The following is a 25,309-nucleotide window of genomic DNA, read 5'->3' on the forward strand; positions in this document are numbered from 1 at the left end:
TTATTGATTTTATAACTGACATCGAAGAAGCTCCATCCGTCGACGACATTGATGGATCAATTAACAACTTAGTTGTGTACGATGATGTAATGTTGGATAAACAAAAAAATCCAGCCAGAATATTCTCCCGTGGTCGACACAAAAACACTGATGTCATTTATGTGACTCAGCGGTATACACAAATTCCAAAAGTGATCAGAGATAATTGTAACGTTCTTGCAGTATTTAACGGAGTTGACGCACACACACTGAGAAATATTCATCAGACTTGGTGCAGTGGTGACATGGACATAAATAGATTCAGAAATTTCTTCAGTCATGCACAGCGAAAACCACACGGGTTTGTGACGATAAATTTACATGATCCTCGGACACGGTATCGAGTTGGGTTAGATACATTTTTTAACTAAAAATCCTAAAATATTTTACATGATAGCAGCAGAGAGACTGAGCCACAAAGTGTTTCGTCGACGTCACCCCCGGTCAAGAAACATTTTTTATAGTGAGTTATCGCTGTCGAAATAACCCTTCTAGCCAGAAAAGAGGATTTAGTCATCATAGTTTCTGGCTAGAAGGGTTATTTATGTGAAATAAGAACTTCTATCAGAAAAGTTTTCGATAGATGGTCCTGTTGGACGAAATAGTTGGTGGGCTCAGTCTCTCTGCTGCTCGTCGACTGAATAGGTCTTTTGGAGATATGTACATACTATTTCCAGATTAAATCCTATTTTTGTCGACTTGTAAATCGGCGTAGAATAACACAAACCTTCGTCCTGCGTCCGTTTGTAATTCGCGCTAATTATGGCTGTTACCAGATACCTGTAAGTGTCTAAAGCGTACGTAGGTGTGTTCCGGAAAGATATGCATGAAGCGAAATTGCACATTTTAATAAACAGTGACATCAGCTCCACATAGGGTGCATCAGTATCAACATATATTTGGGGGAATGTTGAATTATGGGACTACAATTTGTGATGCAGCTGGCAGGTTTATAGCTCTAAGATCAAGGCCATTAGTAGTGAAATTGGGCGTATAATTTGTTGTGTGGTACTCGTGTTACTTAAAGCCTCGAGTTTTTATGAAATCTCACTGTTTCGGTTTCAAATTCGTAATTTGAGACATGCAATTTGGAAACATTTTCAATACGATTCCGCCATCATTCCACGTGACACTAATGTGAAATACTGGGTACTTTGAGTACGTGCAACTTATCCACTTTTGCCATGGAATTTTCATCAATTTTCTCTGCATGGAGCTGTAGCACTATATGCCCAATAATTCATTTTAAAAAATGGACAATCATGCAGACATGCTGCTTTTACTGAAGATTTCTTTCTCAAAATAACTTTCCATTAATTTTAATATCGCACAAATCTTAGTATGAAAGAACTGTTCACATTTGAGAAATAAGTTTAGAATATGAGAGGTGTTCCCGCTGCTGGAGCTTCATAGATAGTGAGACATCACACATACAGTATTTATAGGCTACTGCATTTGTATGGGAAAGTATAAACGAAGTTTTGGATGGAATACTGCACGACTTTGGGAGTGAAGTATATCCTGGCGACAAAAGTAGTTCATATTTGCCCATACAAATGGAGTAACCTTTTTATTATATGCTCATTTTTTTTATTCTACCTAAGGATTAATTATATAAACAAAATACACTACAATAAACAACGTAAATGAATCTATGCCGCATGCCAAACTAAATACACAAGCGCATATTCATCATTACACAAATCAACATTATTACTGCGCACATAACTCCGCCCAGATAAATTTGAACTTAGTCGCGCTCTCGACATAACTTTCGAAAGAAAATGGCGTGTCTAGTTAAAATTGAAATTTGGAGTCATATTGTGAATGAATGTACATTGCAACAACTTTTCCTTTTGATCTGGAATGAATAGATTTTGGTATTTTTCTCGATTCTAGTAAATTTCGTGATTATGGACTGGATTTGTATGTGACAATTCCACATGAAATAAATCAGATTGAAGAAGCTAGGGAGAAGCGTGTTGACATCTGCAAATGTGTTTCTGTTTCTGTCAATGAATGTTTGAAATCATCATGTGGGACAAATATGAAATCTTTCGATTGCAATTATGAAAAAGACGCTATGAAATTTAATGCTTATTTCATTTTGAGTGCAGTAAGGAGGATGTAATTGCACTTATCATCGAAATTACAGTACAATTTCGAAATGTGTAATCAAGATTGAGAACCTACGACATGGCTCATGTAATTCGGATTTGCAGAATTAAGAAAATACATTTTGAGGAAATTCAGGATGTAAAACTGTAAGTATATTTTACTTTGCCATTCTTATCACCAGCTAAAGAAGAGAGTATATGACTTGTATGTTATTTGTAAGGACCTTATCTTGCGTATGCTATATACTGTAGCAGACCTAAATCCGAAACATTGTATCAACGCGGAAAGTGCCAAATCAGCTGGTATGTGGCAGTCCACGAAACATCTGTTTTAGTTCATTCAGAAACAAATTTAAACAACCACAACGTAAAGAGCATCATAAGTGAGTGTACATGATTTGTGCACAAATCAAAAGTGCTTGCGTCTGCGTCCATTGATTGTTTACAATAGAAAGTAGTTCCTTTATGCAAGTGAATGCTATATGTGTATTGTCGCGCGGGTTCAATATCGGGTAATATTGCACGATTTTGATAATGTAAAGTTAACGGGGGAAAAATGAGCATATAATAAAATACATTATTCATCAATGATCTGTCCTTCATGTCCTTACAATGTGACAACGTTTTAGTTCCCATTACAATGAGATCAAAAATACACATTGATTTTTAAAGAAACAACTATATTTGGTTAAGCATTAGTGTATATTTTTAGGCAAGTTCCATTTAGACAGTTTGCATGGCAAACATTAAAGCTCCAAAGCAACCAGATGGAAAATATATTTTTTCATATCTCGCCAAACATTTAGTGGTAACGTTTATCTCAAAGTATCGAGGAAACATTTTTTATGTAATAATCTGTAAACAAATTTATGTATCTTGAATGAAATGACAGCCCGGTGCAAAATATAATTCTGAGACCCTCTCCACAAACCATTCATTTAATTTTGTCAAACATTCAACTAGAAAAATGTTCGACGTGACCCGTTGTAGTTATTGTTATTTCGTATAGGCGCCATAGCAAACAGTCATATTTAACATCAGTTAGGCAGAAACTTGTTTTATTATTTAAAAAGCAAACTATTTATGGCAATTTAAGGCAAACTTTACCCCCCCCCCCCCCAATTAATATATTTTACATTTGGTGCATGTATGGAGAACAAGAAAATGTGTACTAAGTGAGCAACCAATTAATTTGACAGAAGGGGACGCGATGAGCTTAGATGTATTTTTTTTTAAATTAATATTTTTCTCTATTACCTCAAATTTGTTAATTTTAACTAATATAATTGGATATAACATGCTCTTTAATCCACAAATTAAAGCAAGCTTTTTAAAAGTTATCGGAAGGCTGGAAATCTGTAGGTTTGGTATTAAAATTTTCCACCCTGCCCCACCTCCGAAAATTTAATTGGCCATCCTTCAGCTTAATACCTGTCTGCGTCACAGGGGCTCGTTACAAAGAAAATCAAGGGATGGGGGTTCTATCCTGTGTTATATTAATACAGGTTAGAACCCCCATCCCTTGATTTTCTTTGTAACGTGCCCCTCTGGTCTGCGTAGGTTCGAGTCTCGGATTCGGCCAATGTGGGTATGTGAGAAAGCTTGCCAGTAGCTTCTCGTGGGTCGGTGGTTCTTTCCGGGGATTTCCCGGGTTCTTCCTCCACCATTAATACTGGCCGCCATGTATAGCATATCGTGTGCTGAAAATTGGCGTTAAACCCTACAACAACAATAATCGGCTTAATGTAACCAGGAGAAAAGTTTCTGAACCAAGTTTAACCTGCATATTACCATTTCTTTTCTCTATTGTTTCAATATAAGCTGCGGCGGTTTTAATTGTAATAGTTTATGTGGGAGTTATATTTGCAGCAGATGGTCCTACACACAAACACATACAAATGAGTCGAACGGTCTCTTCTTTACACAGAAAATGAACGAGGTTAACAAAAGCTTTGTTTGGCTAACAACGTTATGTCAAGGACACTTAGAAGCTTGCTATTTTGATGAAGTTGTATAGGCAAAACTAAGGGATAATTGCTAAATATAGAACTGGAAATTCCCCTGGAAAAGTGAGATACTATATATAAAGGTAACGCTTACAGGTAGTTGCTCTATGGGAGCGGTCAGTACACGCCGCTAAGAATAGCAGTGACATTTGCACTCAGTTATATCTCAGTAACCTTTTTTTTTAAGGATGGATGGGTGGGGATGGGAGAAATTATTTTAGCATGAAACGGGAGTGGGGAAGTATGTTACAATATAAAGGGACGGCCGAGAAATGTGGCTACAATATAACAGTTATCAAAGCGAAACATTTAGTGATAAAAGATTAGGATGTCAGTCATGTTCACTAGGAATACACTACGATACAAGCAGGCCCCTATTAACCATTAAGCAGACTAAGCACGTGCTTAGGGCACCAGGGCCAAAGGGGGCACCACAAAGTTGAGAAAAAGGTGAAAAGAAAAAGAAAAAAACGAATGAAGATATGTAATTTTTTATTATATAAAACTAGTGCAAATTGATCATAATGTTCTTTTTGTTGATCATGGTGCACCCTAGGGTCATCTCCCCAGGGGTACGTGGAAAGGAGGGAGGCACCAAGATTTGTCAGTGCTTAGGGCACCAGCGAGCCTTAATCCGCCCCTGGATACAAGGCCACATCACATAACAGACAGTAACCTTACAAAATACTCATGCTTGTCTTTCACGCAAAGAGCGCACATAACAGGACAACAACATGTATCAAACTAATCTGTACGCACTGTTTCATTTAGCCTTTTTCACCGTGCATTTGTCGTGTGTGGTATTTTTTCCCAATAGTCAACATGTTTCTAAACTTTAAATATACGAGGCACATAATCTACCTCTATTCATGGGCATCCTATTTCCAAGTCTCATTGCTAATAGAGATATATGAAAATGTAAACGATGAACCTCCATGAGATCTCTTTATATTCGGAACATCCATCATCACAGGTCAAAATAATTCTGACCCTTGAATGTCATGTATACACGATTCACTTTAAAGATAAATCAATCTAACCACTGAGCCCTTGCTTTCTTGAAAATTTGTTTGTTCCCACTGCCTGTCATGATCCTTCACATATTTTCTTCTGGCCAGGACTAGTCCGAACCACTTATATAGGCCTATACGTACATGATATGATGCTAATCTGTCTCAACTGGACATGTGAAAAGGATAATTAGTTTTCAGGTGTCGGTGGCTGGCTGGGATTTATTATTATTATTATTATAAAGAAATTGGGAAAAATAACCGGTTCTTTCTATTTCATTAGCTGAAAACAATAATAATCTTAAATCTGGAGATAATAAAATAAAAATATTGTTGTTGTTAAAAGAAATTCCCCACCCATCCAGCCAAGCAAATTAAATGTTTGATCTTTAATATTCTTCCCAAACTAACTGTGTAAATCACTCAAGTTCCTTCCAAGAACAGATTTTTAGCTGAGGAAAAGCTTGATTTGATTCTTGGAACCGAAATGTAATATATTGTCTCCTACAAGTAGGTCAAGCCACTTTTCAGAATTGAGAGAATTTGTGTAGTTGTTGAAAAAATTGACTCATGAAACAATTTAAATTATTAAACTTATTGCAGATTTGACCGGCAGTATACGAAGGTGTAGAATGGAAACACGTAACGACATAGCGAAAGGAGATAGCTAAAACAGTGAAGTTCACAACAATATAACAAATCAAGTCGTATGCTATGGAGGGGAATTACCCCATAATTCTATGCATGTATTTTCTATTTTTTCTTGATGCATTCTTGTAAATGACTGCTTGCAAGTGCTACTTTCATAATTCTATCCATGTATATTGTATTCTTCATTGGTGCAAACTGTATGCGGCAGTTTACAAGTGCTACTTTCCTTCTGCATTATTGTAAATGGCTGCTTGCAAGTGCTACGTTCCTAATTCCATCCGTGTATGTTGTATTTTTCACTGATGCAAACTGTAAGGGGCTAATTGCAAGTGCTTAGATCTACTTTCCTTCTGCGTCATTGTATCTTGCTTTTTGCTAAACGCTGAATTCGTTCTGTAATTTGTCGAATGGCAAATGCTATATCAGTTATTACAAGTTTTATATTCTGTTTATAAACTTGCCACATTACAAATTACACCATTCCAACTCCTGATTTCATTTAGATTTGGCCTTGCAACAATCTCATTTTGTCAATATCGTCTTTCTTGTCCAACTCGTATTACCATCTTTTGTCATAATGGGATACTACAGTATTAGCATGGCATTATAACAACAAATTTCCAAGGTGTTTTTACCCCCAATGAAATAATGAATACTCCTCACGGGAAGTTAGATTGCTTTACGGCACTAATTTTGTTGAGGCTAGCAGTATATAAAGAAGTTTATAGATCTACGTGTGGAAAGAAAACAAACTCGTAATTCGTTCAGTCCCGTCATTTTTTAAGTGTAAGTTAGCGACGAAGTTTTAATCGTTCTCTATAACCATGTGCTTTTTCGATGCTCTAACTGATTTATAGCACCTTAAGAAAGCAAAAACGCCATCACAACAGCAGGGTGGTCTTTAGTACTAATAGGCTACGACATCGTAGCTAGGTGGTCTTTAGTCCTACATGTAAGACCTGATGGTGATATTTATGTTGTGGGTGTCAAGCACCTAAAACAAACTCGTGTGCTATGTCTTACCTGTAGGACTAGGTGGTCTTAGACCAGGTCTATCTTCAACCCCGCTGGCTATATGAACCCAAAAATGTAAAGTTAGCGGGCCATACATGCTTATATATGCTGTAATTATAGAAATTATTTTTTTATGAGCGCTGGCCACACAAAAGATTCCCACGGGCATGCAGTTGGACCACCTTGCACATCAGTACTGTCTTGTCATATCACAGACTCCCCAGTTTTGATGCACTTAAGCACTGGCTTTCACGTTTTCATAAATATACTTCTTTCATATTGATATCTCATTATTTTGGAAATATTAGTTATTTTAGAAAAGTACGGATCAGAAATGACTGACATATTTCTTTGTTTCTTCACGAGCTTTCATAAGACGACCCCTGGTAGTAAAGATCGTGTAGTATGTCACCTGTTTTGATACACATCACAAAAGTCAATCTTTTCCTGTGATACTATTGTACATATGCTCCGGCGAAAATAAGATATTTTTGAATAACAGAAGTAGCACATAAAATAAAGATTGGAGCACACACACACCAGCCCTCTATTCATTGATGGGAACAAATAATTTTCTTTGTAATGAGCCTCTGTACATCTCACTGCTTAAATAAACAGCTTGTAAGGTCAACTGACAGGGGAACAGGGTGAGTGACAAGTCACCCCAAGATGCACCAAACACTCTTGAAAACACCCAAAGACACTTCAAATTTTGTTTTAATGTTGAAATTATTTCATTTGAACAGATAATCATTTAATCTTAAATACCCCAAAATTGAAAATTAAAAATCCAAGAAATGTTTAAGCCAACTACCTAGTCACCCACAGGTAATGAAATAGTTATTGTACTTCTGATTCTAAGCATTGAGTAAAAGCATTCTGTTATGTATGGATATATAAATACCAAATGCACTGTACAGTAATTAAATACTCATTTTATTTTCGTTTATCAATATGTATCCAGGCTACACAACAAGAAGGTACACTTTCCATGGCCCATTTTTATTGATATTTTGGGGGTGGTGGTTGCTTTTTTTTAATTAGATACACACATGTATATTACGTTTTGTCATTGTTTCTTTTTTGATGTCATTTAGTATTACTGTTATATACATTTACCATTTGCTATTTAAAGTCCTGCAAAAAGCAATCAGTGCATTTTTGACCTTTTGTCCAATAGATGCTGTCACTGTCATGATTTGCATGCTGTTCCTTTTGCCTTAATAACAACTGAACATTTCTTAGGATGTTATGAATTTTGAATTTTGTCCATAAAGAATTTTAAAACTAAATATAGAACCCTTAGTTTCTAATTATTCAGTGTACTGCACTTTGTCACATTAAAGATTATAAAAACAAAAACTTTAAAAGAATTTTTGAAACATTAATGTAGTGACACATGATTCTGACTTATTGTGTTGCTCTTTGTCATTTAAAAGTGGTTTAGTTAGAATTAACTATGATCAGAAAGAGACAGAGAATGCACCAAAACTTGCATATTTCATTAAGTTATTGTAATTATATACATGTATCCTAGGTAGATGAGTGTTTTGGGACAGTCTTAAAGTGTTTTGGAATAGTTTGCGATGTCTTGAGGTCTCTCCTTCAATAATTATCAACACTGGAAAAAACTTGACTGATCCTACTTGATAATTATGCTGATCACTCCTTTTTGGGGGTTTGATATAATTAATCACCTGTGTGTATCCTGGGCAGTTGAGGGTGTTTTGGGATAGTTTTGCAATGTCTTGAGGTCTCTCCTTCAATAATTATCAACACGGGAAAAAACTCGACTGATCCTACTTAATAATTATACTGATTACTCCTTTTTTTTTGTTTGATTTTATTTAATTGCGTATATGTATCCTGGGCAGTTGAGGGCTTTTTGGGATAGTCTTTACTGTTTTAGGGTAGTCATGGGTTCTTTCATTTGGTGATTAAAAACATGGGGGAAAAAACTCCTGATCTTACTCATTAATTATATAATGCAGAATTTTACTGATCACTATCATTATTTTTGGTTCCATTCACTGTAATTGTATACCTGTATCTTGGGTAGGTGAGTGTGTTTTCGGACAGTTTAGTGGTGTTTTGGGTTAGTCTTTGTCTTGGGGTCTTTAGTCAGACTTTACCACTCCGGTGGCCTAGTGGTTAGAGCGTCCGCCTTGGATGCGGGAGGTCATGGGTTCAATCCCTGGCCGAGTCATACCAAAGACTTACAAAAATGGTACTAACAGCTGCCTCGCTTGGCGCTCAACATTAAGAGGTTAGTGTTAGGACTGGTCGGCCCGGTGTCAGGATAATGTGACTGGGTGGGACATCATGCTACATGTCTGCGGCATGATGCCCCAGTGCTAGACATCACTATAAACTGCCACATTGCAGACATCGTAGTGATATGACTGAAAAATTGTTAAAAATCAAAATCACATCACATCACATCAGTCAGACTTAGAAACAAGAGGCCAAATATTCATGAACTTGAATGAAGTGTTTAGCCCAGAGTACTACAGTATTGCAGGTCTTCAAATCAGCAGTCAGCAAACAAGTAATTAAAGACATTTAAAGGTATTATATATGTCTATTTACTGTTATTTGATCATTATTTAAATGCATTTTATTTCCAGTTTCAAAAAGATGATTGTGGGAAAAGATTGTTAGACACCATGTAGATTCCAGGTTGTGAAAGACGAGTTACTCTGATACCTCATTAATATAGGAAAATATCTGTAATGGCATATATGTATCCTAATGTAGGGATCCTGATATATAAGTTGTTTGAAATTCACATGAAGGTTGAGGAAGTATGTTAAGAAAACCCAGCAGAGTGATATATTGAGAATATTATTGAGTATAGTGTTTATGTGAACATCTCTTGAATTATTGTTTTAGATATTGATGATGCCTGTAAACACAGGGGCTCGTTACAAAGAAAATCAAGGGATGGGGGTTCTAACCTGTAATAATATAACACATAGTTTTGACGGTCAGAGTGGATGGAGTTATTGTCATGGTATTTTTCACTAATTCATGTCCAAATTCACAACTTTTTATCCCTATTTTCACTAATTGTGAGCCTGGAAGGTTGGCAGCTATGGACATATTCAAATTGGCACGAGATGTCCAATAGACATAATTGTGTCCTTTTCAGCTTTTATGCACAAGAATACGAATACTCCTTTTTAGTCTTCTGTGTTGATTATTAACATTTTTCTAGAAGCATATTTTCCCTTTCGTCTTCAACATGCATCACTATCTGGATGCCATTTTTAAAAATTCTATAATCAACAGTATAATCATGCAGATGCTTCACGTGAACAAATAGGTGCAGTTTAAAGCATCTAGGGTGCTGCTGTAAACTTAGTCTGGTTTCCTGACTAATTTCACTAATTCTAAGATGCAACCTGGATAAAAATAAAACACGGATGAACCAATTATCTGGATTTTTTTGGAACGATCATTTTTCCGTAGATTTTGCTAGCGTGTCGTAAGTCCATATTTTAAGGGTAATTTTAAGGGTAATTTTCATAAGACTTACGGAAAAATTTTAAGAGCTGGCAGGTCTGTTCTCACCCAGTGCAGTATGTCTAGTCCTATTAGTGTACAGTTTATACTAATAGAACACCATAGGAATATCCACATTAAAAAAAAGAAACCCAGGTTTCTAAACACTGTGACCTACTTCACCACACCTAAACTGTGTTCATTATCAGATAATAGTAGCAACATTAAGTGGAAATATAGAGAATATTTTTGGACACACCATGATGTATTGTGACTGTAAACACAGAAGTGTGCATATTGCCATGCCTGTATTATTTCTGTGGTAGAAGATTAATATGGTGAAACTCATAATATTGTCATGACATTGTCAGAAGGTGGTTTCAATACCACACTCACTTCATTAGATAAGTATCATCTGTAATGGAATGATAGATAGGACAGATTTACTCACTATTGACATGTAGTAATTTTGTGACTAATTGGGGTTGGTGGGTACTAAACATCAAGGTTATTGCTGATCTTTACTGTTCTCATCTTTGCTGCTGATGCACATTGGACTTCATTTTGGGTGTTAGAGGGGTCTGGTATTTTCTGTGCTTTCACACACACACTAACAGATTATTTTCCATCTTTTCTTCAGGACAGTATTCCCAGCAGAGATGAATGAAAGCGCCTTTATGACGCTGGTCTGGGAGATAAAAAGATACATTTTTATAAGGACAGTGACCCCGCATATTTCAGGACGAAACTTGAAGCTTTCCCAAATTAAAATCTAGAAGGGGATTTGAATTGAGGTCAGGCATTTGCAGTCGTGTGTTCTTAGAATGGATTTGGATGCCACATGGTGGATACACCAGTGCTTACCTGGCGGATGAAAGCAACTTGGGGCAAGCCGTGTGCTATATATGACCCATTCAAAGAGACCTTGATTTATCAGTATTGACAGATTGCCAGGAAGCACAGGTTTGTTGTTTATATTTAAAAATGCATAACACTGCAGTGCATTAACATCGCTTTCAAATTTCATTCATACAATTTTAATTACCTCACCTATCCAACTGTGGCAAGATAGTTACTTCCAATGGGAATAGCACTGTCAACAGTATTCAAGTTTTGTGCCTTAGTTTTTTAATTATATTATCAATATCATATACTGTATTCGTGCGAAACTTTGGTATAATATTTCTTTCATATCCAAAACTTGTACACTGATATGCTTAAGCAGATATGTAGTTGTATCATTATGAATAGTATTCAAGATTTTGAAAGATGTGTATCTTTTACATCAGTAGTTATATTATACTGCATCTTTGTGACTCTCTAACTGTAAATACAAATTTCATCATGTATCATCAATAGTGAAAAAAATAATAATAGAAATAGCTCATATTTATTAATTTCTTAAATTGGGGGAGGGTTCATTAACAGTAATATCTAAAAATCATGTGATGAAATCAGTATTGCTTAGTTAAATATGTACTTGTAAGTTTGTCATGTATATTTTGTGCATTTACTGTGAGTTCTCTTCTTTCATGCTGTTAAATAAGTTTTGATTGTTTCAAAAACACCATAACACATTCACAGATTTGAGTACTAATAAAAGTGTCCATTTTTTGGAAACCACACAAATTAATATCATTAAAAGTGAATTTATGGTAATTGTTCTTAAACTTTCTTATTTTTCATTTGCAGTTAGATGTACAGAAAGAAGAAAGTTTGACATGTGGGCAGATGATTGTTGTTGGAATGCTTAAAGAACCTGTATCATCCTTCACAATAATGTTTTATTTTACATCAAACTCAAATATGCATCTGATACTATAATAGTTAAAACTAAATGTCGAATGAATTACACAGAATAAAGCAATATATTACTTCTATTCACATAGAGTTCTACTTCCAACCTTATTATCTTTTTCCCTGACATCAAATGTCATTGCTGTATTCTTGTATTATTATCACAACCTCCACAACCTCTACTTTTCATTTTTTTAAAAATGAAAATGAATGGACTGTGATCACTGAATACAACAACCAGAGAAAGAAATAAACTAATATACACTTCAGAATGTTGCAAAGACAATGTCAAAGACAAACATTCCTTTTAGTTGTGGAACAATTTCTCTGATGACTGTCTACTTTTTTTTAATAGCCGTACTTGATGATCTACATCTTGGATCAATACTCCTCCAATGCCTACATCACTTGCATCAACAGGCTTTTTAAATAATTGAAATCTGGTGCTGAAAGAACTGGTGCACTTTTAAGCAAGGCTTTTAATTTTTCAAAACAAATTCCAGACCAATGAAACTTATATTTCTTAACAAACTTGTCCTAGGCTCGTCAATTATGGAAAAACATAGCAAAATTTCTGACAATAACCATCCATACACAAAAATTGCATAAGTTTCTTTTAACAGGCGCTGGGAACTGTGATGACCTTGACCATAACTTCTATATATTTAACTTAATCTTGTCCCACAATATGTCCTAAAAATGTGAAATAAACCTGGCAAAACTCACTTGTGCATAAATTGTCAGATTTGCTTCACCGAGTTAATAAAAAAAATTCTGAATGGTTTCCAAGTGATCTTCCCAGGTGTTGTAGATAATGACATCATCGATGTATGCATTATAATTATCTAGAGCAAATATTAACATTCATTGCCAGATAAACAAAATTGTTCCAAAGGACCTCACTTCATACTGATAAAGCAAGCCCATCTAGTGTTGCAAATGGCGAAATTTCTTTTGCTCCTTCCATGAGTGGAATTTGCCAGATTCCTTGAAAAAAGTAAATCTTTGTGAATATTTGACATTTCTAATTTTGTTAATGCAGTCATCCATTCTTGGCTTTGGAAATGAATCTGTTTTGGTGACACTGTTGATTTTTTTAAAGTCAGCACACATGTGGAAAGTACATGTATTAAGATAAGAATTCTTTATTTCAGACTACAAAGTCCATACCTATAAATTAAAATATAATTATAAAGTAAAAACACTGTAGACATAACATCTGGTTTAGGCACAAGAATACATGGTAACCTGCGATTACTTGTACTTTGTTCTATGATCTATGTAATCATTCTCCAGTAAAAGTGACTTTCCTTTTTCAAATATTCCTGCTTGAGAGGATTCGTCCTATAGGGCTGTTGCTTCATAGATCTAGAATCTACAACATCAGTGTTCTGATAGAGTATACATCTCGATATATTTTATTTATTCAGGTTCGAACATCAGGAAACACATGTTCATAATCATGTAATAATTGTTCTAATTCACTCCTTTCCTATTATTCTAGACTTTTCCACAATTTTACAAGACCTCTTTACCAATTTCAAGAGTATCGTTTATGCAAATTTATGACCTCTAATACTGACCTAACATACATTTAACACAAAAACATTTCACATTTGGCCTTTGGACATACTTCATCCAATCAGATAGTTCATTCTCTTTTGAATGCCGTGAGTACAATGATATTGAATGGTGGTAAAATCCCTGGATGTAGTGTAACTAAAGTTTATGGGGAACCTACTTTAACAAAATCCATTGAAGAAGTTATGATAATACAAATTTTTGTCTACAAATAAATGTGACCGGATAATGCAAAATAACCAAATTCCATGACTTTTCCAAAACTTTGAATGACTTATAAAAATTTCAAAACTTTTCAAGGCCCTTTAAATGCTTTTCTGTAATTTACGAACTTTTCCAGGAATTCCATGCCTGCAGGAACCCTGGTATAAGGACCATAATACTTAGCCTGAAGATGATATTGAGGTATGTGCAAGACAGCCAGAACTTTACCACCAGGCTTAAAGTTACCTCTGTAATTTTGTCACAGCTATATTTAATTTTTGATTGAGTAAAGTGAAAATTAATTCTTGCTACTTAACAAGTGTTAGTAACTTAAATTTGAAATAAGAAAGATAGTCAAGAAGATTAATCTTGGAATCTTCGTTTGAAAGAAGTTTCTATTTTAATAACTAGTCCATGGACAGTATGTCCAAATACCAGTTCAAAAGATCTAAAACCCAATGATCTTAAACTGAATGCCTAGCAGCAAATAACAGAAAATGAACACCATCATCCCAATCCCTTCCTTTATTAAAGTAATATGACTGAGTACTGTTCTTCAAAATTTGATGAAATCTTTCCATATCCCTTCGACTTTCTGGGTGATAGGCAGAAAATTTTTACTGTTGGATGTCTAATTTATGCATAAGTTGTCGGAAATATCCAAAATAAATCTGACCCTTGATCAGACCGGACAGATATGGGGAGGCAAACAAATGTTAACAAAATTACCAAAACTTTTAGAACAGTTTTTGCTTTAACATTCTTTAAAGGAATATCCTTTGGGAATCTTGTGGATGCACCCATTATGGTGAACAAGTATTGGTTGCCCGACTTCATATCAGGTAAGAAACCGACAATTTACCATGTTTCTGCTAAATGGTTCGTCAAATGCAGGAATAGGTTGCAGATGTGCCTTAGGTATCTTCTGATTGGGGCTTCCTACCATATAACAAGTGTGACAAGATCTACGGTATTTATAAACATCACTTTCAATTTTCAGCCAATAAAACTGGTTCAGGTTCTTGTAACAAGTCTTATTGACATCTAAATGACAGCTTAGGAGTTTCATGGGCTCGACTATGAATTTCATGTCTATACGACTTTGGAACAACAATCTGATTGCTCACTAACCACTCATCACCAGCTGATACATCTCCATTTTCTCATAAGAAGTTACGGTGTTGCAAGGCAAAATTTGTAAAATGCAGAACCAAGTCAACAGCTGGAACGATGTAATTTGAGATATAGCAAGTTTATAAAAAAATATTGAAAACTTGTAACAACTGACATATCATTTGCCATACGACAAACTGCGGAATGAATTCAGCATTTGGCAAAAAGCGAGATACCATGACGCAGAAGGAAAGTAGATCTAAGCACTTGCAACTAGCCCTTTACAGTTTGCATCAATGAAGAATACATTCTACATGGATGGAATTATGAACGTAGCACTTGCAAGCAGCCATTTACAATAATGCAGAAGGAAAGTAGCATTTGTAAACTGCCACGTACCAATGAAGAATACAATCTACATGGATAGAATTACACTGGACAACAAATTTTTACAAAAGTCATGTTACTGAAATAAAATTAGTCAATTCTTATCAATTTTTATGTGCTGAACACGAATATGACAGTCAAATTGCAAAATTGGCTCTAGTTTTTTTGTAATCTGCAAGAAATTAATGTTTACATAACGAAATGCATTCCAATAGTAAAAGGTCAACTGTAATAGCCTACCTATAAAAAATCAAGTCATTGACTACATCTTAGATTTCTTCGCCTGTCTCTTGTACAGCTGTTCGGGAGCATCTCTGAGGAGTGTCCAGCAGTAGTCAGCCAGCATTGTAGTGGACCATTTTCCCTGGTATCTTTGTTCCATTGTTGCGATATCTTGATGAAAACGTTCGCCGTGTTCATCACTAACAATACCACAGTTGCTAGGAAAGAAATCCAAATGGGAATGAAGGAAGTGAATCTTTAGAGACATATTGCAGCCAAGTTTCTTATACTTCATCAACATGTCTTCTACTAGTTCCTTATAGTTTTCTGCCCTAACATTTCCGAGGAAGTTTGTAGAAACTAGGCGAAAAGCATTCCATGCTTGTTTCGCGTCACCTTCCAGCAAGTTGTTGAACCGATCATCTTTGAAAAGCTCTCGAATCTGAGGACCCACAAAAACTCCCTCTTTAATCTTTGCTTCGCTGAGTCGAGGGAATTTTTCATGCAGGTATCGGAATGCTGGCAAAGTCCGGTCAATGGCTTTCACGAAGTTCTTCATCAAACCTAGTTTGATGTGAAGGGGTGGTAGCAAGATTTTCTGAGCCTCAACCAGAGCTGGGTGTTGGATATTCTTCTCTCCAATGGCTACATTCTGCCTGTGAGTCCATTCCTTCCTCATGTAGTGCATTTCCCTTGCTCGGCTATCCCACTCGCATAAGAAACACATGTATTTTGTATATCCTTGCTGCAGTCCCATTAAAAGGGCAACTACCTTCAAATCACCACAGAGGTGCCAGCTGTACTTGTTATACTCAATGGAATTCAGTAGCTGCCTTAAGTTATCGTATGTCTCTTTCATGTGGACAGCATACGCTACTGGAATAGATGGAAGAATGTTTCCATTGTGCAAAAGCACAGCCTTGAGACTCAGTTTCGAAGAGTCCACAAATAGTCTCCATTCTTGTGGGTCATGAGTGATTTTTAAAGCATTTATGAGGCCCTCAATATCGGAACAGAATATCAGATTACTTTCCTTTCTGAAGAAAGGCTCCAATTGCTGGTGGCGCTTTCGATATGCAGTAATTGTGACATCTTCTTCTAGAAGATTCCATTGTTGGAGTCTTGATCCTAGCAATTCTGCCTTGTTCTTTGATAAGTCCAAATCACGAATCAGGTCATTTAGTTCTTCCTGTGTTATTCTGTGTGGGGTTGATGATGCACCACAGTGAAAATCTGGATCACTGCATGCTGATGGACCAGGAGAAGAACAGGTCGACTCACCTTTGTCTTCGTCAGATGAATCAAGAGAATATTCTGCTGGAGGTTCTGGAATAGGAAGTCCCTCACCATGTGGAACTGGTCTCAATGCAGACGGAATGTTTGGGTAGACTATTCTCGACTTCTTTCGCTTCGTTATTCCGCCGGAAAGAGGAGGAACCAAGCAGAAGTAACAGTCATTTAGGTGGTTGCTTGGCTCTCTCCACACCATTGGGACTGCAAACGGCATTGATGACCTTTTGCAATTCAACCACTGTGAAAGCTGTGTTGTACATGTAGCACAGCATATATGCGGAGCCCAAGGCTTGTCTTGGTCACCAACCTTGCATCCGAAGTAAAGATGATATGCCTTCTTCACTTGAGAATTGATACTTTTCTTCTGGTTGGCAAATGTCACTTCCCCACAAATATAGCAAAAATTGTCCGCGGTATTAACACACTTTCGAGGCATTACTGTTCTTTATTGTACGTAAATGGATAAAATAATAAGTTTTATGTAACAGTAGCTTGAACTGTCTCGCACAACGTCTAAAATATTTTAAATGCTGAACCTATCTGATTGGGCTTTATATAGTACACTGCTTACGTCAGCTTCAGCAGCCGCCTGGCATTAGTATAATAGGCCTACACATGTATAGTACACTGCTGACGTCAACTTACTTCAGCAGCCGCATGGCATTAGTATTGCATTGCATCAGAAAATGATGCAATCAACTGTGGATGATGTGAGCATGATGGTATTATGCAATGTTACATCATTATTCCGGATGTTGCTGCAGTCCTACTGGAGAAATTTACACAGTGAAACATAGAAAATGAGGTATATGAATATCTTCAAAACGAGAGCCAATACAAATTTTTCACGGTTATATTCGTGTTCGGCACACCAAAATACTACAGATTAGGGCCTTTTCAAGTCAGTAATGATTTCACTGTTGACCAGTGTTATGAAAGTAGCACTTGCAAGCAGTCATTTACAATAATGCATCAAGGAAAAAAAGAAAATACATGCATAGAATTATGGCGGTAATCCCCCTCCATAGTATGCGGACGGATAATTTTAACGCAAAATCTCTCTCTCTCTCTCTCTCTCACACACACACACATACACACACAGAGTAAAAAATGAAATGATTCAAATTCTGTGCTATATTTTCTCTGCTTCATCTGTTATGTTTTCATTTCAACTAGCTTTAGATTATAACTTAGAGCCTGACCGAATTATGGTATAGGACGTAATCATTACACTGATCTGTAAACAAATAGAAACTTCAAGACATGTATGCTAATCACTCTCACGGTCCACGACTTCCCGTTACGAAACCCACTAATACTGCATCAGTCTCAAGACATGTTTCGAAAGGCCTGTGTACTGGTGAGACCGAATTAAACATCACTTCATAGACTTAAGTCAGCACTTAAACATTACCAATGATATTGTTTGCTTGTTGCTTTGCTGTTATTTTTCATGTTATATAGATTCAACTTCTAACACATTATTGGCTATACCACGCCGTAGAAACGGAAGCTAAGAGCTATTCACAAAATCTCACAGAAACAGTCGGCCCCCTCTCTCCTGGTTGGGTATCGAACCCGCGTACTTGGAATTAAGATATTCTACAAACCAATTACTGCAGTTCAGCGTATTTTCGTTGAAGCAGGAACGGGTTGTTCAGATGAAACTATATATTTCCAAGCCATTTGTTACAGGGGATTATTTATTCAAAATTTTAGGCTAATTTTTATTCATAAAGTATGTATCCATATTTCTCACAATGAAAGTGGCATAACTAGAAAAGCAAACATTGGCGACACCTGGTTTCGGCGCAGATTCCAATCTTACACAACAGGTCGATTTACTAATACAACTCAAAAGTATTTCTTTAAACTACAATATTCTCCATTAACAACATATTTTCTAACAGAACATTTCATTAATAGCGTTTTCCTTTATAAAAAAGCGCCGTTTCACGTTTCGATCTCTTCCCAAAGTGTCCAGTGTACATGTCCATGCACTACGTCTGGTTCTCTTACCGATTTCTAAACATGTACAGCTATGTAACGAGAAAAAGTGTCACTACAATGCTAGGGATGTTGTGTTAATACTGTTAAATACATTCAACCAAATTGTGTCTTATGACGTAAATCCTGTCATAATAAAAGGTAAATTACCTTCAGCACATATGGATCTATCACAAGGTAATGTAATATCAGTAAGTTATTAAATTATTCAGTAAGAATAAAGAGGATTTTCTAATCGTTTTAATTAAGCGGCATTGTTTCGGTTACATTTTGGTAAACGAGGCAGCCCGAACCACATCAGATCGTTCTGCTTAGTCAGTGCATAAACATGCCATATTTTTCGTCCGCTTTTGTTTTCGGATATTCTATCTTGTCTTTAATATCTGGAATTATCTTGAGACAAAATATATAACCAACCTTGACATAAAGGAAAATGCCCCTCTCCCACCCCAACCTAGCACAACACTAAATTTAAAGAGCGATTCCTAATGCACTTCATAAGCTTACGGTGTATAAAACATCGATCAAATTTTTGAGACGCCTCATCAGACTGTGAGGCCCTAACATTTGTCTTGTTTTAGCTTATTCCTAATTCCGTATTCATAGTCTCCAAGAAGAAGGTCGAGCCCGTTTTCAGAATTTTAGCAACATTGTTATTTGTATAAAATTTAAAAAAAATACGGAATCATGACACATTATCAGGTAAAATAAACTTTTTCGAAGATGGAATAGAAAGTATATGGACAGGTTGTCGAACAGAAACTTACATGTCAACATCCAGTCGGAGGAAATGCTATCAGCCAAAACAGTAAATTCACAACATGAGTGGTATTGAAAGTGACATCTTTGCACATGCCTTTGCATATATGTCACTGTTGTAAGAAATATCAAAATATCTGTATAGCAACGAAAATTAATATATAAAAAATCCACATAATAAAAGAAAGGCTAGCAACCAATTTTGGGGGTTAGTTGGGTACAGAATATAAATTCGTCTTTACTCGATAATAATAAAAATATTTTTAAAATTCCTTTCTCGCCTAAATGAATGGTAATCACCTTTCTACCAGGTATTACGAGTGTAAGAACAATAGGTCAACAATATTCCAGACGAAATCGTTGTGACTCGAGCCTGAAACAATAATCAGTGTAAGACCATTTTCAAGGTCAAAGTATCGGGAATATTTCTCCTGGATTGCCTAGGAACCATCGCCCATGCAATTATGATTCCATGGCAGACGGGTGATGGGCATTCACACCTTTAGTCACGGAAAGAGTTTTACAATTATTTTGAATATCATCGAAAGAACAATTATTTATATTCCTCACCTCATCTACACAAAATTGTGGCTGGCAGCCTTGTTTTTGTTATACTTGTTTTTGTATTATTTAATTTGGGGTGTTATTACACTGATTTTCAGATGTTTTCTTAAAACATCGATATACTTTCAAGGATATGTGATAGTCTTGTAATGACATTTGTATTTGTCCTACAAGTTAGACCGCAATTTACCGAGTAAGAAAAGATCTGGATTGACTTGTTATTTTTGTTTCCCTTTGTTTAATTATAATAAAGTTTCTAGTATTTATCTCTTCAACGAGCTCGAAAAGCTGTGACTTACAATCTAAAGTATTCTCGCAAGAGAGGGACAATTTCAAGAATATATAAATAAAAAAGACACGTGACATGACGCCATTTTTCTAGTCATGCTTACACATCGCTGTTGGGAACTCATTAGTATAATATAAGAGTCAAGTACTGTCGACACCGATTATTGACAGCTTAGTCGCTGCATAAACATTTCCATTTGGATTCTATATTTTTGAGGCCCCGAGTGGCCGAGTGGTCTAAAGCGCTCACCGTTCCTGATCACTGGCCTCTCACCTCTGTCTGCGTGGGTTCGAGTCCAATGCTCGGCTAGCGTGGGTACGTGGGAAAGCCTGCCAGTAGCTTCTCGTGGGTCGGTGGTTCTTCACTGGGTTTTCCAGGGTTCTTCCTCCACCAGTTATACTGGCCGCCATGAATAGCCTATCTTGTGCTGCAAAATGGCGTTAAACCCGAGAACAACAACTATATTTTTGTATTGGGTTGGTGGGGTCGTCAAGGGTTTTTGGTTGGGCGAGGGTTGGCTGGAGTAGTTAACGCATTATTTGGCTATATCAGGTCGTAATTCCTTTCTCAAGGACACATCGTGTCAGCTGACTCAGGCTAGGCATAAGAACAGGGGTCCCAAACATGCGGCCCGTGGACTGCATGTTGCCCGCCAAGCCATATCCCGTGGCCCGCAAAATGACGGGCGTCACAAGGAGTCATAAGCGATAACAAAGATGATGCGGCCCTTGGGCCATCGAAAATGCCCTTCATGCGGCCCTCGGAGCGGTTTGAGTTTGAGTCCCCTGCCAAAGAATTACAATATTGTAGGAACAATTAATGAAGTTCACCATTTCATCACGTTTGAAAAAGAGGCACAGTATTGGCTTCCCGAGCAACTGACGACCCCACCTTTTTTGATCATTGTTTGAATAGAAACTGGTGCAGGATAAGTAGATCAGACCATCTGTTCGAAGCAGGAACATTCTTGTCGTACTGAACAAGTGATGTAGCTTTATGGAGGGATATATTTTTGGTTATCATTATCATTTATCTTGTGATATTTGAGCGTCATTGTATCAGAATTGATAAAGACATTTGTATCAAACGATTGGTTTAAATCCCAATCAGTAAGCATCGTAATTAGATAAAGCTTAACTGCGGTCACAAACATGCGAGTTTGGCATTACCCAACTAATGCAAGACAGTTTTCCATAAAACATGTCTGACAGAAAAAGTACCTTATTTTTACAGCGCCCCACAAAGCCTATAATGATTTTAAAGTACTCTTATTTATTTGGGATGCACTGACAGATAATTAAAGAAGTTCGATGTGGCACAGGCAGCAGAAAGTCTGTTAAATTAACGGATGTGAATTTGCTCCAAATGAGGTGTAAAATACACTATCTGATCTAATGTCATGCTTTGGTACATTTTTGACCATATTATCTCCAGAGGCTATGACTTCATTCAAGTATTGAAGCATACGTTTCTCGTATTTATCTAACGCAAATATGAAAAACGAAGTAAAGGGATACTTTTTTAACATTTGTTTAAAAATGTGTGTTAAAAATATATGATGACATATATTAATTTTGCGAAGACAATAAAAAGATTTTTAAGTACAAATTAAACAGACAATAGGGACGATCCCATAAAGTATAGCAAGAACAACATTGCAATCACTAATCAACTTATCTCCCCTCCCCGAGAGAGGTAGCAGCACACGTGTAAAGAAGTCTACGTCTTTCTAACAAAATATAAATTACTTATATAGATCCCTAATTTCAGTATAAATAATAAATAATGAATACTATACTGTATTAAATGTTACGTCCATTGTTATATGTTAAATCTCATTCGTTTATTTTTTATATAGCATTGTTACAAATCTCAGTTGTGTGGCATCACTTTATAAATTAGCACCGAGGTGTTTAAAGATTCCTGCTCTGACTGAGGATGTTGAACATTTGTAACGAGTAATCAAATGTAAGACTCCCAGGCAATTTCTACGATTTAAATTACACGAGGAATGAAAAGGTGTTCTTTCAAATGCTGCTAGATTTAGAAGATAAATAAAAGAACACACCTTATTTAGTACTTTAGCTTTTCTATATCTGTTAAACATATGAAAGATTATTGTACAGAAGCCTGTTTGCATGGAACAGTTTGGCTCTAAAATTTTATGATCCGACGCAGTGGGTTGGATACCAAGTTTTATTTTCAGGTAAACGATACGGATTTCAGATAGTATGGGGTGTTGTTCAGTGCCCATGTGTGTGTGTGTGTGTGTGTGTTTTGTATCCTATTAAAAGACAGAATTCATTTCACTTAACAACAAACACACTGAAATAAACGGGATTATACATGTATTCAACCAGGAAAGTGACACGAGTGTTTCATACTCGAAAGATTAAATGGCCCGTGCGTGAGAAGGCGCCGATTTGTTGTTGTAGGGTTTAACGACAATGTTAATGGTGGTGGAAGAACTCGGGAAAACCCCAGAAAGAATCACCGACCCACGAGAAGCTACTGGCAAGCTTTTTCACATACCCACATTGGCTGAATCCGAGACTCGAACCCACGCAGACAGAGTGAGATGGCAATGATCCGTAACGGAGCGCTCTTTAGACCACTCGGCCACTCGGGGCCCCTGATTCAAACGTAATAGACTGAATGGCTTCTTTACAATCATATTAGAAAATCAAGAAATTGAATGAGCGGTGAAATGCTTGTCTCAAACAAAATGCCATGAGAATTAACTGTGATGACCTCATAGATATGCCTGCCTGACACTGAGTGATAACTTGGTCTGTTTATTTATGGGGGTTGGGGTGGGTGGGGGTGGTTGTTTTGTTTATTTTTGTATTTGTTTACTTTTTTGCTTCGTTACCACTATTATTTTCTCACAACACTTACCTAAAATATTTTTAAAAATTTAGACAATTTTCTCGTGAATGTCATTTATGGTTTCACACAACAACAAAAATATACGTTACTGAAAATTTTGGCATTAGAGTGCATAATCAAAGGTAAATTCAATCGAGCTATTAATACAAACTATGCAATAGCGCTTCAATTACTTTATAAAAATGTCATTATGTCAAGTGCATCAATGTTTTCTTTTGTTCCAAACATATGCGATTTAGTTATATTTATTTAATAAAAACGTAAATTATCATGTTATGTGGGTCCCGGCAACATTATTCCGTAAAACCGTTACTAAGGAAACAATATATAAGGTCGATGAGGTAGGTAAACTCGTTGTTACATGTTTCATTGAATGAAATTATAAGCAAAGGACATAAACAACTGTACATACATGTGTGTATATACAAACGTAAATAATTCGTCTTACCTTCTACCGTGTTTCTATTTGTTAAGAACAAATGTTGTGGTGCATTCTGTGAGTTATTAGATTTTCTTAAGATTTTCAAAATATCCCAATAATCGCCAAGTAAAATGTCATGGTGACTACACAGACCTGCACAATATTCTTATATTTGTCCTCGGCCAGGAAACAAAATCTGCCTTTCAGGAAACTTGTAAGGTAAAAAACAATAGAATATCAAACATAAATACAAATATACATACTTTGATTATCAGTCCGTATGACCACTACTATGCTGAAAAATCTGTATTACAGGGAAATATCTTGCATAAGGTTAGTCAAACAAATATCGCCATATAGATTTAAAACCACTGGATTTCTATTTCACCTAAAAGTGATCTGAGGAAGCACGTGTAGTCAAAGGGACACAACTCAATTTAACCTCTGGACAAAACTGGTCAAGTAAATGATTGATTTTATAATAATGATACAATAATTAAAGGGATTTATTATCTGTACATGATTTGCAGACATCATGTGACATCTTATATTCGTATATCCGTGTGTCCGTATGTCTGTGCTTCAATCCATTCATTCATCCTTTTGGTTTTTCTTTTCTTTAAACCTTAGTTCTATCTACCACGGTTAGGAAAAGCGTGATCATATTACAGCAAAGGTTTCTTATAAGCATAAATACGAAATGAAAATGTATCGATATGTATGATGGTTTCCATTTCTTGTTTGACATTGTGATGAAATGTGCAGATGTAAGAAAGAAATGATTTCAACTATTCTGACAAAAGACATGTTTCAAATTGGTCACACTTGGCTAGCTATTACATTGAAAATATAAGCGTAACTGTTAATTATAGAAATGTCTTCGCGGTTGATGTTTCTCCCGGTACTCACGATGTATTAAAAAACGTTACACACACATTAAACAATTTTGAAACTCTGGAAACTCCAGGTCAGGTATTTATAGGATATTATCTTTGAAAAGTGAACTTCTTCTCCAAGAAGGAACACAAATAAATACTTTTGAAGGTGAACTTTAGAATAAGAATACCTACGTTCCAGGTGTTCGGATTCCAATATAAACTATTTTATTCCAATATAAACTATTTTCTCATTAGTCAAGAAATATGCAATAAATTTGGTTCTAATATATATATATATATATATATATATATATATATATATATATATATATATATATATATATCGATTAGAACAGAAACGTATTAACTAACAGTGGATTTTAATGTGCAACTGTAACCGAGAGGAAAAAGCAGATGTTCACAAGAACTGGATTTTGTACGAAATGCATCTACAAGCAAATTGCTATATAGAAATAACGGCGAAAAGAGCAGAGCAATAAATTTACAAAGTTTGCAAATAAAACTGAGTTTGAAATTTCATTGCATCTTCAAGTTACAGCACTG

The 25,309-nt window shown here is 36.0% G+C and overlaps 1 protein-coding gene and 1 long non-coding RNA gene across 4 annotated transcripts in view; one reads left to right on the plus strand and one right to left on the minus strand.

Annotated features, from left to right (window-relative positions):
• The window catches only part of LOC149786496 (uncharacterized), a 104,823-nt gene that overhangs the window by 69,880 nt on the left and 9,634 nt on the right, over window positions 1-25,309 (minus strand). The gene's annotated exons all lie outside the window — the stretch shown is intronic.
• Window positions 6,112-12,225, plus strand: LOC149786497 (uncharacterized). Its single transcript, XR_016424929.1, has 3 exons — window positions 6,112-7,030; window positions 10,982-11,304; window positions 12,034-12,225. It is a non-coding gene; the product is annotated as an uncharacterized LOC149786497 (long non-coding RNA).

This window comes from Sinohyriopsis cumingii, chromosome 12 (genome assembly GCF_028554795.1).
Source record: "Sinohyriopsis cumingii isolate HCF-2022 chromosome 12, ASM2855479v2, whole genome shotgun sequence".
Classification (NCBI taxonomy): Eukaryota; Metazoa; Mollusca; class Bivalvia; order Unionida; family Unionidae; genus Sinohyriopsis; species Sinohyriopsis cumingii.